Source organism: Triticum urartu, unplaced genomic scaffold (assembly GCF_056163025.1).
Source record: "Triticum urartu cultivar PI428250 unplaced genomic scaffold, HENAU_Tu73 scaffold1, whole genome shotgun sequence".
NCBI classification, from domain to species: domain Eukaryota; kingdom Viridiplantae; phylum Streptophyta; class Magnoliopsida; order Poales; family Poaceae; genus Triticum; species Triticum urartu.
Genome location: NW_028259461.1, coordinates 3,021,238 through 3,036,237, shown reverse-complemented (window position 1 = coordinate 3,036,237; position 15,000 = coordinate 3,021,238).

Sequence of the window (15,000 nt, the reverse complement as noted above, 5' to 3'; positions counted from 1 at the left end):
GAACCATTTCCTATAAGAGAATGGTTTCCATTACTTTGAGAAATGGATTCTTATATCAAACTATAGCTATTGCATTAAAGAAGAAAAGAAACTAATAGAAGTCGAAGACGCGGAATGATAGTGAATAGAGAGAAAGATTCTTCTGATTTTCTTGTTTCTATCTACTAGACGCCGTAGAGAATTGAGAATTTTCATGTCTTTCAATTCTCGTACTCGTAATTGGAAAGTTATGGAAGGAGACCCATCATTTTGCAATGAAAACAACATATAAAACTCTGGACAATTTCGAAATCAGGCCAAGCGTCTTAATACATATGCAAAAAAATTCATTATTGGCCCACCATTGATTAGAAGATTTAGCTTGTATGAATCGCTATTGGTTTGATACGAATAATGACAATCGTTTCAGTATGTTAAGGATACAGATGTATCCACAATTCATTTAGAGTTACTTAATAGTCTATTTCTTATACCATATCTCTATCCCGTGAATTCTCGAGCCAAAAGATGGATGCATATGCTGTGTTTCATTTTGCTAAATGATATCAATTAAATGGTGTATCAATTCCATAAATTGCATATAGCAATAAATAAATCAGCAAAATTCTTTCTAATATTTTAGATAGAAGAAACATTTCTTCTATCTAAAATATTAGAAAGGAATGTACCCTTCTATCCAAATCCAATTTGCATCGATAAAATAAATCCAAATTCCAGTAGTAGATGAATAATTGCAAATTTGTGTGTGTACGAGATTAGAATAACTTCAAAATAACTGACATAATTTTGTATTTTTCCTGATCAGAAAAATACATGAAAAAGAAAGGAGGTAGAAAAATTTTTGGATTATGGTTAAAGAAGAAAAAGAAGAAAACAGGGGTTCTGTTGAATATCAAGTATTCAGTTTCACCAATAAGATACGGAGACTTGCTTCACATTTGGAATTACACAAAAAAAGATTTTTCATCGGAAAGAGGTCTACGAAGACTTTTGGGAAAACGTCGACGTTTGCTGGCTTATTTGGCAAAGAAAAATAGAGTACGTTATAAGAAATTAATCGGTCAGTTGAATATTCGGGAGCAGTAATTTAATCGTTCAAATTTTTTTCTTGTTTTATTATTTTTTTAGTAGTCTTATAGTAGTCTTAGATTTTTCATTTTGATGAGCCTCGCTTTGAGGAATTCATGGAATAATCCATTTTCATGGAATAATGAATTATGGAAGAAAGGATATGAGTCTACCGCTTACAAGAAAAGATCTCATGATAGTCAATATGGGCCCTCAACACCCATCAATGCATGGTGTTCTTCGACTGATCGTTACTCTCGATGGTGAGGATGTTATTGATTGTGAACCCATATTAGGGTATTTACACAGAGGAATGGAAAAAATCGCGGAAAACCGAACTATTATACAATACTTACCTTATGTAACAAGGTGGGATTATTTAGCTACTATGTTTACAGAAGCAATAACAGTAAATGCACCAGAATTCTTGGAGAATATTCAAATACCACAAAGAGCCAGCTATATTAGGGTAATTATGTTAGAATTAAGCCGGATAGCTTCTCACTTGCTATGGCTTGGACCATTTTATGGCGGATCTCGGCGCACAGACTCCTTTTTCTATATTTTTAGAGAGAGAGAATTAATATATGATCTATTTGAAGCTGCTACAGGTATGCGAATGATGCACAATTACTTTCGCATCGGAGGAGTAGCCGCCGATCTACCTTATGGATGGATCGATAATGTTTAGATTTCTGTGATTATTTTTTACGCGGAGTTGTTGAATATCAACAACTTATTACACAGAATCCAATTTTTTTAGAGCGAGTTGAAGGAGTAGGTTTTATTAGCGGAGAAGAAGCAGTAAATTGGGGCTTATCGGGACCGATGTTACGAGCTTCTGGAATACAATGGGATCTTCGTAAAGTAGATCCTTATGAGTCTTACAACCAATTTGATTGGAAAGTCCAATGGCAAAAAGAAGGGGATTCGTTAGCTCGCTATTTAGTACGAATTGGTGATATGAGGGAATCCATCAAAATAATTCAACAAGCTGTAGAAAAAATTCCTGGAGGACCTTATGAAAATTTAGAAGTCCGACGCTTTAAGAAAGAAAAATAATTCTGAATGGAATGATTTTGAGTATAAAATTTCTTGTAAAAAACCTTCGCCCAATTTTGAATTGTCAAGACAAGAGCTTTATGTAAGAGTAGAAAGCCCCAAAAGGTGAATTAGGGATTTATCTAGTAGGAGATGATAGCCTTTTCCCCTGGAGATGGAAAATCCGTCCACCCGGGTTTATTAATTTGCAAATTCTTCCTCAGCTAGTTAAAAAAATGAAATTGGCTGATATCATGACGATATTAGGTAGTATAGATATCATTAATGGGGGAAGTTGATCGTTGAAATGATAATAGATAGGGTAGAGGTAGAAACTATCAATTCTTTTTCGAAATTGGAATTATTAAAAGAAGTCTATGGACTGATATCGATTCTACCCATTTTGACCCTCCTTTTGGGAATAACAATAGAGGTACTCGTAATTGTGTGGTTAGAAAGAGAAATATCTGCGTCGATACAACAACGTATTGGTCCTGAATATGCTGGCCCCCTGGGCCTGCTTCAAGCTATAGCAGATGGGACTAAGCTACTTTTTAAAGAAGATATTCTGCCATCCCGAGGAGATATTTCTTTATTTAGCATTGGACCCTCTATAGCAGTCATATCAGTTTTATTAAGTTTTTTAGTTATCCCTTTGGGATATCATTTTGTTTTAGCCGATCTTAGTATTGGTGTTTTTTTATGGATTGCCATTTCAAGTATAGCTCCTATTGGTCTTCTTATGGCAGGATATAGCTCAAATAATAAATATTCTTTTTCAGGCGGTCTACGAGCTGCTGCTCAATCCATTAGTTATGAAATACCATAACTTTTTGTGTGCTAGCAATATCTCTACGTGTGATTCGTTAAAATAGATCTTTTTCCTATAAAATCCATTAACTATTTATATTCCTTTTCTTATTTAGTATTTGGGTTGGTAAGTTAAACTAGATAGCTATATGAGTGAAACAAAACAGCTTATAAATTTTGTAGTAAAAAGAAAAAATCTCATTTCCTACGTACAAGAAAAAAGTGGAAGTAAACATAAGCAGTGTAAACCTCTTTATCCCAAGGTTGATATTTTTTAATTAGTCATCATATCTTGAAGCGGCCAAGAATAAAGGATTCACGATATGGAATTCCATTACTAGAATACTCCTAGTTATTACTATAACTTAATAATCCATAAGAAGAATCCACCAAAAGTTAGTGAAGGGTTAGGAACACTAAAGTACATAAAGGATTAGTAATGGAAAATCTAAAACATTAGAGATTTTTGCCCATAAAAGGAATCATAATAAGGACTTGCAATTTGTAGAAATTATCAAGTAGTACTTCTTCGGATTCCGATCCAGAGTATGTTCCCATTCACTTGTTAAGGAAATGGCTATCAAGAACGAATTAACCCTTTATCCATTTTTTCTTTTTAAATACCCCCTCCCTGGGGAAAGAAGAATAGTAAAAAAGATATGGAGTGCACTAGAAAAAATTTTCATTATTTCCTTCCTCTATCCATATTCATGCAGAATTGCTCATGAACTAATACCCAACTCTTTCCATTTATTAATTGAATTCCTATAACAAGTAACAAGTGTTTTATTCCAAGATTAAGTTATTACTGAACAAAGAAAAATTTTCATTATATTAAAGGATGAGATCAATTCGAAGCCGCTTTTTCTTATTCTAGCAGACGGAATTCCTTTGGTCTAATTTAGGAACTTTCAAATCTATTTTATTTTATCTAATTCTATCTACGCCCCCGGGGCTAGGAACAAAACAGTCCTTTCCTTTTTCTGATCATAGAGAAGCCGTATGAAGCTAAGGTTTTCATGTACGTTTTGAATTAGCGGTGGGAACTGTGATGTTATCACCGACTATGATTATCTAACAGTTCAAGTACAGTTGATATAGTTAAGCACAGTCAAAATACGGTTTTTTTGGATGGAATATTTGGCGTCAGCCTATAGGTTTTCTGGTTTTTTTAATTTCTTCTTTGGCAGAATGTGAAAGATTACCCTTTGATTTACCAGAAGCGGAGGAAGAATTAGTAGCAGGTTACCAAACTGAATATTCCGGTATCAAATATGGTTTATTTTATCTTGTTTCTTACCTAAATTTATTAGTTTCTTCTTTATTTGTAACAGTTCTCTACTTGGGCGGGTGGAATTTATCTATTCCCTATATATCCTTTTTTGATTTTTTTCCAAATGAATAAAGCAGTTGGAATTTTGGAAATGACAATGGGTATATTTATTACATTAACTAAAGCTTATTTATTTCTCTTCATTTCTATCACAATAAGATGGACTTTACCGAGGATGAAATGGATCAGTTATTAAATCTTGGATGGAAATGTTCTTTTACCTATTTCCCTGGGCCAATCTCTTATTAACAACCTCTTCTCAACTTGTTTCACTATAAATAAGATAATACAATAATAGTAAGAATATTTTCAACACAAAAGCTCTCTCAAACAAGAGAAAGAACATATCTTTTTCATAGATATTTAGAATGAATATGTTCCCTATGGTAACTGGGTTCATGAGTTATGGTCAACAAACAATACGTGCTACAAGGTACATAGGTCAAAGTTTCATAACTACCTATCCCACACAAATCGTTTACCTATAACGATTCACTACCCTTATGAAAAATCAATTACACCAGAGCGTTTCCGAGGGCGAATCCACTTTGAATTTGATAAATGTATTGCTTGTGAAGTATGTGTTCGCGTATGTCGATAGATTACCCGTTGTGGATTGGAGATTTGAAAAGGATATTAAAAGAAAACAATTGCTTAATTATAGTATTGATTTCGAGTTTGTATATTTTGTGGCAATTGTGTTGAGTACTGTCCAACAAGCTGTTTATCAATGACTGAAGAATATGAACTTTCTACCTATGATCGTCATGAATTGAATTACAATCAAATTGCTTTAAGTCGGTTACCAATCTCCATAATGGGAGATTACACAATTCAAACAATTAGGAATTCGTCTGAAAGTAAAATAAACAAAGAAAAATCTTCGAATTCAAGAACGAATACTGATTACTAAACTTTGATTTTGTCTTTCTGTTATAAAAATCTAATAATTCTTTATTAAACTTTAAAATTAAACTATAAAGAAAAACGAAAAACTACTGCTTATTGGAAATTATTTCTTATTTTAAATCAGACTAGATTTTCGTGATATAATATAATTATAACTATAAGTTTATACACAAAAAAATACCCTAATCCTTTTTTCCTTCCTTTGAATCCTTTAGTTTTAGTCAGTTCATGAAAAATTTTATACTATTAATTCTTTTTATCCATAATGGATTTACCTGGACCAATACATGAGATTCTTATTGCTATTTGGGGGATTTGTTCTTCTACTAGGGGGTCTAGGAGTAGTATTACTTACCAACCCCATTTATTCTGCCTTTTCGCTGGGATTAGTTCTTGTTTGTATATCCTTATTCTATTTTTTATTAAATTCCTACTTTGTAGCTGTCGCACAACTTCTTATTTATGTGGGAGCCATAAATGTCTTGATCATATTCGCTGTAATGTTCGTAAATGGCTCAGAATGGTCTAAAGATAAGAATTATTGGACTATTGAGATGGGTTCACTTCACTCGTTTGTATAACTATTGTTTTTTCACTAATGACTACTATCCCAGATACGTCGTGGTATGGAATTCTTTGGACTACAAGATCAAACCAAATAGTAGAACAGGGTCTCATAAATAATGTTCAACAAATTGGAATTCATTTAGCAACCGATTTTTATCTTCCGTTTGAACTCATTTCCATAATTCTTCTAGTTTCTTTAATAGGTGCAATTACTATGGCTCGGCAATAAGAAACTTAGAAAAAAGTACAAATTATAAGAATTGCAAATCTAAAATAAATAACTAAAGAATCACAATTTTGATTTAGTAAAATCCATCTACTGCCAACAAATACCTCCTTTTTTTTTTTTTTTTTTTTCTTTTGTTGTGTAATTGTTCTATTGTAATTAATTGAATCGGTTCCAATCTTGCCCTCATATTGAAATGAATCGAGATTGATAAGGAGTTAGTTAATGATGTTTGAGCATGTACTTTTTTGAGTGTCTATTTATTTTCGATTGGTATCTATGGATTGATCACAAGCCGAAACAGGTTAGAGCTCTAATATGTCTTGAACTTATACTGAATTCAATTAATCTAAATCTCGTAACATTTTCTGATCTATTTGATAGTCGCCATTAAAAGGAGATATTTTCGCAATTTTTGTTATAGCCCTTGCAGCTGCTGAAGCCGCTATTGGACTATCCATTCTTTCTTCCATCCATCGTAATAGGAAATCCACTCGTATCAATCAATCTAATTTATTGAATAATTAGACTTTTGAATAATTAGACATAGAATCCTCTAAACAAAGGCGCACATATTAAAATAATAGAAATCAATACTATTTTCTTAGTATTATTTGAGAATATCCATTTTTTTTAGTAGATTATTGCATAGTATTCTTTTTCACTTAATGAATTTTTGTATTTGTAATTCATTGATATTGCAACAATAATTTATATTGAAAAGACGATAGCCAATTTATTGGCTAATTCGAATTCGTCTGTACAATTCGTAAAATTCTTTCTTATTTCTTATTTATTGTTGAAATCCAAAATTAAAGTCTCTTGGCTCTCTTCACGCTTTCTCACAAACAGATTAAAAAATAGATTTTTTTTTTTGAAGTTTGGATAAACCATTGCTTCGTCTGGTGTCTACAATACATATGACTCATTATAGTACTAATTTCATTTTTACCAGATCGAAAAATTTTATGTTGAAAAGAAAAATTTATAGATCCAATGTCACATTCCGTAAAAATTTACGATACATGTATAGGATGCACTCAATGTGTACGAGCTTGTCCAACAGATGTATTAGAAATGATACCCTGGGATGGATGTAAAGCCAAGCAAATTGCTTCCGCGCCGAGAACCGAAGATTGTGTGGGTTGTAAGAGATGTGAATCTGCCTGCCCGACAGATTTTTTAAGTGTCCGCGTTTATTTAGGGCCTGAAACAACACGTAGCATGGCTCTATCTTATTGATACGTTACAAAAAACTTCACTCGAATCGTCTGATTCCTCTTTACCGAAGAAGCCTGTGCTCGAAATAATCGAGCACGGGCTTTTCTGGTCAAAACGTATCTTGTCTTTATCACTTTATCATGAGTTATTTTCCTTGGTTAACAATACTTGTTGTTTTGCCGATATTTGCAGGTTCATTAATTTTCTTTTTACCTCATAAGGGAAACAAAGTCGTTAGGTGGTATACTATATCTATTTGTTTATTAGAATTCCTTCTAATGACTTATGCGTTCTGTTATCATTTCCAACTGGAGGATCCCTTAATCCAATTAAAGGAGGATTATAAATGGATAGATGTCTTCGATTTCCACTGGAGATTGGGAATCGATGGACTTTCATTAGGATCTATTTTATTGACAGGATTTATCACTACTTTAGCTACTTTAGCAGCTTGGCCAATTACACGGAATTCGCGATTATTCTATTTCCTGATGCTCGCAATGTATAGTGGTCAAATAGGATTATTTTCTTCGCGAGACCTTTTACTTTTTTTTATCATGTGGGAGTTAGAATTAATTCCTGTTTACTTACTTTTATCCATGTGGGGGGGGAAGAGGCGTCTATATTCAGCTACAAAGTTTATTTTGTATACTGCAGGCGGTTCCATTTTTTTCTTAATCGGAGTTCTGGGTATGGGCTTATATGGTTCCAACGAACCAGGATTAGATTTGGAAAGATTAATTAATCAATCATACCCTGCAACCTTGGAAATACTTTTATATTTTGGCTTCCTTATTGCTTATGCTGTCAAATTGCCGATTATACCCCTACATACGTGGTTACCAGATACCCATGGGGAAGCACATTATAGTACATGTATGCTTTTAGCGGGAATATTATTAAAGATGGGAGCATATGGATTGATTCGGATCAACATGGAATTGTTACCTCATGCTCATTATCTATTTTCGCCCTGGTTAGTAATAATAGGAGCGATCCAAATAATCTATGCAGCTTCAACTTCTCTTGGTCAACGAAATTTCAAAAAAAGAATAGCTTATTCCTCTGTATCTCACATGGGTTTCATAATTATAGGAATTGGTTCCATAACCAACATTGGACTCAATGGAGCTATTTTACAAATATTATCCCATGGATTTATTGGTGCTACACTTTTTTTCTTGGCAGGAACCGCTTCTGATAGAATGCGTCTTGTTTATCTCGAAGAACTGGGGGGAATATCTATCCCAATGCCTAAAATTTTTACCATGTTTAGTAGCTTTTCAATGGCTTCTCTTGCCTTACCAGGAATGAGTGGTTTTGTCGCAGAATTAGTAGTATTTTTTGGACTAATTACTAGTCCAAAATTTCTGTTAATGCCAAAAACACTAATTACTTTTGTAATGGCAATTGGAATGATATTAACTCCTATTTATTTATTATCTATGTTACGCCAGATGTTCTATGGATACAAGCTATTTAATGTTCCAAACGCAAATTTTGTGGATTCTGGACCACGAGAACTCTTTATTTTAATCTGTATCTTTTTACCAGTAATAGGAATTGGTATTTATCCAGATTTTGTTCTCTCCCTATCCGTTGACAGGGTAGAGGCTCTCTTATCCAATTATTATCCTAAATAGGTTTGCTTTTTTTTACTCGTCTGCTCTATTAATGCAGAAATAAGTAAAAAAGTATATAATGCAGAAATAAGTAAAAAAGTATAATTAGATCTATCTCGAATTTTTGAGAACCCTTTGATAAGGCGTTCAAGGGGTTCTCAAATAAAACATAAAAGTAAAAACCTTCATTTCATGAAGGTTTTATTTTATGTAATCATTTAGGTGTTAATGTAAACGAACCATAACTATGTAAGCCTATTCCTAATAGATTTATACCAAAATAACAAATCCAAATTATAAGAAATCCTATCAAAGCTATAAGTGCAGAATTCGTACCCTTCCAATTTGGATTTGTTCTACTATGTAAATAAATTGCGAATATGGTCCAAGTAATAAATGCCCAAGTTTCCTTAGGATCCCAATTCCAATAGGATCCCCAGGCCTCATTAGCCCATACTGCTCCACAAAGAATACCTACGGTTAAAAGGGTAAATCCTAGGCTAATGACACGATAACTCCAAGAATCCAAACGCTCCGTTAATTGATATTTGTAATAATTTGGAAATGAAGGGACAGAGGTTCTTTTTAAAGCACTTCTTTTTGCATAAAAATATTTAATATCACTAAAGAAAAATGTTTTATTTAAAACATTTTTTTTCTTTTTAGAAAAGAAATGGAAATTATTTCGAAATCTAATGATTAGAATAGCGGCAGATAATAAGGATCCGCACAAAAGAGTTGCATAGCTTAATAACATCATACTGACATGCATCATTAACCACTGAGATTGTAGAGCAGGTACTAGTATCGTGGATTGATGCATTTCAGTTAAAAGACCCGATGTGGCAAAGCCTTGCGTTAAAATAGTACTTGGCGTAGTTATTGTGCTTAAATCATTTTTAGAGTTCTGTATTTTAGGAATGGTATGAAGAATATACAGGGCCCATGAAAGGAAGATCAATGACTCATATAAATTACTTAATGGAAAATGTCCCGAGGAAGCCCAACGAGAAACTAAGAATCCTGTTATAGAGAAAAAAGTAACTATCATTCCTTTTTCTGACGAATCGCGTAATCCTCCAAGTTCACGAACTAATAAGGTTATAAAATGAATCGTAATCACAATTGAAATCGTTGAGAAAGAGATATGAGTTAGTATATGTTCTAAAGTTGCAAATAGCATAAGGGGAAGGTCCCATTACAAAATTGTAAATTTCGAATTGATTTCTAATCTATTGTATTCTTTTTCAAGAATGCCGCCACTCGGATTCGAACCGAGATGCTTGAGCACTGCTTCCTAAGAGCAGCGTGTCTACCAATTTCACCATGGCGGCTAACTTCAAATAATAGGTAACTTAAAAGAATAATAGCTATTATCTTGGGAATCGTCGATATTGGGAAAGTCCATAAAATTTAGGAACATTAGAGTTTTCATTAAAATAGACTTCGTTTGGTAGTATCGTTTCCATTTTTTTTTTTTACAATAAACTCTTGCTTTGCCCAATAGAAACACAAACACTGCTTGAAAGAGTTGGAACTTCTTTTTTCTAACTTGCAATTATAGAACTAATTTTTTCTAATTAATTTCCCCTTTACATTTTGAAAATTCTTTCAATACAATGAAAAAAATCCAAAAGGGTTTCTATTTAATGATGAAATTAAAATAAAATGGATAAATAGAAAAGGCTTTTTGGATTTTTTAAAAATTTCTAGAATGAAAGTCTTTATGCTCTTATTAATAAGATTTACTAACCTTATGATTTTGGAGAAGATAGGTGGAAGTTGTAAGTCCTATTGTAAGAATACTCCACTTTTCATAATTTTCCTAATAGAATATGAGGATTCTATTAGGAAAATTATGAAAAGTTCATTGATAGGAAAAGAATACTTAGCACACAGTATACCAAACAAAACTTTTTTTTTCTTGTATATATAAGATAAGAGGGGTTTTTTGTTCTAAGAATATTGTACCGAGTAATTCGACACATAAAAGTACATTCAAAGAAGAATCCAAATTATTAAATAATTGGAATTCTTTTTTGATAAGTCAATTCATATTATTCCAAAATCTTATTATTTGTTTGTTGCCCAGAAAAACCCTTTGGTTTTGGATGCTCATTACCGCTCGAAAATGATCTTGATTTTACTAAAGAATAAGATTGTACTATGGAAAAATAAGTCTTTTTCTTCCAAATATTTTTACGAATACGCTTTTTTGACATTGAAGTACGTTTTTTTGGAACTGCCATTCAAAAAGGAAATTACTTTTTTCTAGTTGTATGTGAAAGACATCTATTGCTGCAAATCAATCCTTCTTTCTTCTTTTTATTAGTATTTATACTTAGATACTGAAAGATACTTAAATTTTGAATTATTTTTTACTTCATTTTGTCTAATGCGGATAAGACAACAAGAATTTTTTAACATTTTTTCTTTATATATTTTATACTTTTTTTTTAATAATATAGAATATATAGAAGGGTTTCTCATTTAAATCTATTTATATCTATTTATATATCAAGTATACTCCATATATAGATATATGGTATGGAAGCCTATCCCCCATATAAGATAAGACGGGGGGATAAAAAGAAGGGAAAATGAAAATAGTTAATTAAGTTCAGAATGGTATTCCATAAAGGAAAGGAATTCCAATCAAAACAAAAAATACTGAGTCTCTTAAACAAGACATTCTAAAACTTAGGTAATTTATAGTCATTAGAATTTTAGTTCTATATGAAGTAAGGACTATTCGATAATTTCTTATAAACATAGGTTTTCATTGGAATTCACTCAATCAGTTAATTATGGAACAAGAGAGCTGTTTCATCTTTGTTTTAAAGAAATATAAAAATGAATTATGAATAGAAAGTAAAATGATTCCACTTTTTTTTTTTTATTTTTATAAATATCTTTATTTAGTTAATAAAATAACTTCGTTACCTAGTTATTTTATTAACTTTTTTAATTTAACCAACTAAACCCATTCTTAATTTTTAATTATTTCAATGAGATAAATTTTGGAAAAATTAAGAATTTCAGTATTTTTTCTTATTCTTTTTATTTATTCTTTCAGAAAGAGATAAGAATTGGTTTGGTGAATCGGAAACAATTTTATAGAAAAATTGAAGTAAAAATTGAAGTAAAAATTGCAATTTCTTTTCTTATGGAACATACATATCAATATGCATGGGTAATCCCTCTTCTCCCACTTCCAGTTATTATGTCAATGGGATTTGGCCTTATTCTTATTCCGACAGCAACAAAAAATCTTCGTCGCATATGGGCTTTTCCTAGTGTTTTACTCTTAAGTATAGCTATGGTATTCTCAGTTCAACTGTCTATTCAACAAATAAATGGAAGTTCGATCTATCAATATCTATGGTCTTGGACCGTCAATAATGATTTTTCTTTAGAATTTGGATACTTGATTGACCCACTTACTTCTATTATGTTAATACTAATTACTACTGTAGGAATCCTGGTTCTTATTTATAGTGATGGTTATATGTCTCACGATGAAGGATATTTGAGATTTTTTGTTTATATAAGTTTTTTCAATACTTCCATGTTGGGATTGGTTACTAGCTCCAATTTGATACAAATTTATTTTTTTTGGGAACTCGTGGGAATGTGTTCTTATTTATTGATAGGCTTTTGGTTTACACGACCAATCGCAGCGAGTGCTTGTCAAAAAGCTTTTGTAACTAATCGTGTAGGGGATTTTGGTCTATTATTAGGAATTTTAGGTTTTTTTTGGATAACAGGTAGTTTAGAGTTTAGGGATTTGTTCAAAATAGCTAATAACTGGATTCCTAATAATGGAATTAACTCTTTACTTACTACTTTGTGTGCTTTTTTATTATTCCTTGGTGCAGTTGCGAAATCCGCACAATTCCCTCTTCACGTATGGTTACCCGATGCTATGGAAGGGCCCACTCCTATTTCGGCTCTTATACACGCAGCAACTATGGTTGCTGCGGGAATTTTTCTTCTAGCTCGACTTCTTCCTCTTTTCATATCTTTACCTTTGATAATGAGTTTTATTTCTTTAGTAGGTACAATAACACTATTCTTAGGAGCTACTTTAGCTCTTGCTCAGAGAGATATTAAAAGAAGCTTAGCCTATTCTACAATGTCTCAATTGGGTTATATGATGTTAGCTCTAGGTATAGGTTCTTATCAAGCTGCTTTATTCCATTTGATCACTCATGCTTATTCAAAAGCTTTATTGTTCTTGGGATCCGGATCCGTTATTCATTCAATGGAACCTCTTGTTGGATATTCACCAGATAAAAGTCAAAATATGGTTCTTATGGGCGGTTTAAGAAAATACATTCCAATCACAAGAACTACTTTTTTATGGGGTACACTTTCTCTTTGTGGTATTCCACCTCTTGCTTGCTTCTGGTCCAAAGATGAAATCCTTAGTAATAGTTGGTTGTATTCGCCCTTTTTTGGAATAATAGCCTCCTTTACTGCAGGATTAACTGCCTTTTATATGTTTCGGATATATTTACTTACATTTGATGGGTATTTGCGTGTTCATTTTCAAAATTACAGTAGCACTAAAGAGAGTTCCTTGTATTCAATATCCTTATGGGGAAAAAGGATACCCAAAGGAGTGAATAGGGATTTCGTTTTATCAACAACGAAGAGTGGAGTTTCTTTTTTTTCACAAAATATACCAAAAATTCAAGGTAATACAAGAAATAGGATAGGATCCTTTACTACGTCTTTTGGGGCTAAAAAAACTTTTGCCTATCCGCATGAAACGGGAAATACTATGTTATTTCCTCTTCTTATATTACTACTTTTCACTTTGTTCATTGGATTCATAGGAATCTCTTTTGATAATGGAGGAATTGGTAATGGAATAGCAGAGTTAACCATATTATCAAAGTGGTTAACTCCCTCAATAAACTTTACCCAGGAAAGTTCTAATTCTTTTGTAAATTCATATGAATTTATTACTAATGCAATTTCTTCTGTAAGTCTAGCTATCTTTGGTTTATTCATAGCATATATCTTCTATGGATCCGCTTATTCTTTTTTTCAGAATTTGGATTTAATAAACTCTTTTTACAAAGGAAATCCTAAAAAAGAATTTTTAGATCAAGTAAAAAAAAATATATACAGTTGGTCATATAATCGTGGTTATATAGATATTTTCTATACTAGGGTCTTTACCCTCGGTATAAGAGGGTTAACCGAACTCACGGAGTTTTTTGATAAGGGTGTTATTGATGGAATTACCAATGGAGTGGGTCTTGCTAGTTTTTGTATAGGAGAGGAAATTAAATATGTAGGGGGAGGTCGAATCTCGTCTTATTTATTCTTTTTTTTATGTTATGTATCTGTGTTTTTATTCTTTTTTCTTTCTTAAGTTAAGGAATTTACAACAAGTCTCTTGCAAAAATAACTATCCTATCCCCTTTCTACAATCTCTCTATATCCTTGTTACATAAGGTAAGTATTGTATAATAGTTCGGTTTTCCGCGATTTTTTCCATTCCTCTGTGTAAATACCCTAATATGGGTTCACAATCAATAACATCCTCACCATCGAGAGTAACGATCAGTCGAAGAACACCATGCATTGATGGGTGTTGAGGGCCCTTATTGACTATCATGAGATCTTTTCTTGTAAGCGGTAGACTCATATCCTTTCTTCCTTAATTCATTATTCCATGAAAATGGATTATTCCATGAATTCCTCAAAGCGAGGCTCATCAAAATGAAAAATCTAAGACTACTATAAGACTACTAAAAAAATAATAAAACAAGAAAAAAATTTGAACGATTAAATTACTGCTCCCGAATATTCAACTGACCGATTAATTTCTTATAACGTACTCTATTTTTCTTTGCCAAATAAGCCAGCAAACGTCGACGTTTTCCCAAAAGTCTTCGTAGACCTCTTTCCGATGAAAAATCTTTTTTGTGTAATTCCAAATGTGAAGCAAGTCTCCGTATCTTATTGGTGAAACTGAATACTTGAAATTCAACAGAACCCCTGTTTTCTTCTTTTTCTTCTTTAACCATAAATCCAAAAATTTTTCTACCTCCTTTCTTTTTCATGTATTTTTCTGATCAGGAAAAATACAAAATTATGTCAGTTATTTTGAAGTTATTCTAATCTCGTACACACACAAATTTGCAATTATTCATCTACTACTGGAATTTGGATTTATTTTATCGATG